The sequence below is a fragment of the Penaeus monodon genome, chromosome 29 (assembly GCF_015228065.2).
Source record: "Penaeus monodon isolate SGIC_2016 chromosome 29, NSTDA_Pmon_1, whole genome shotgun sequence".
Lineage (NCBI taxonomy): Eukaryota > Metazoa > Arthropoda > Malacostraca > Decapoda > Penaeidae > Penaeus > Penaeus monodon.
Window position 1 is genome coordinate 22,998,602 of NC_051414.1, and position 622 is coordinate 22,999,223.

General features: G+C 37.1%; 1 protein-coding gene across 1 annotated transcript in view; it reads right to left on the reverse strand.

Moving 5' to 3' along the window:
* LOC119591774 (sodium-dependent neutral amino acid transporter B(0)AT3-like) overlaps nt 1–622 on the reverse strand; it is a 56,089-nt gene that overhangs the window by 5,585 nt on the left and 49,882 nt on the right. The gene's annotated exons all lie outside the window — the stretch shown is intronic.

Consider the following 622-nt stretch of genomic DNA (forward strand, 5'->3'; position numbering starts at 1 on the left):
ACAGAAGTCAACAAACAAGTAGCAAAATAGTGATATGTTTTCCCTCGCGCCTGGCACAGCAGAGCGCACACGCTCTTGCATCACTCCAAAACATTTTATTTAGGACCATTAACTGGCGACTCAAACAAGAGACAAAACATAAGAATAACAAAATAATAGACGTACACGACATGAGAAAGATGAGTGTGAAGATATTTTCACATTTTTTGTCTTCTCTTTCTCACTCTTTCTTCTCTCTCTATGCACTACATTCACAACAACGTCACAAAAATAGACTCCGCTATGGTATTATTCCTAGGCTTCTAACCTTATTCAAACAACAGCAATGAAAACATTTTTTTTCTCTGTATTGCCATGAACAAGCTCTTCACTGGGGATCTTCAGGCGACGAAAAGGGGGAAAAATAAATATCTAAATATCCACAATAAAATATAAATGAACAGGGAATTATCGACTTTCGACATTTAATTCTTCCCTTTTTATCACACCATATCGATGCAGCTCAGTTAAAAATGCGGTTAACTATTACTCCATTTCAATACTACAGCAAGGAACAAAGGACACAGGTCGGTGAACATTTTGAACAGACATACAGGGATGATCTTTTTTTCTGTCGCTGGTA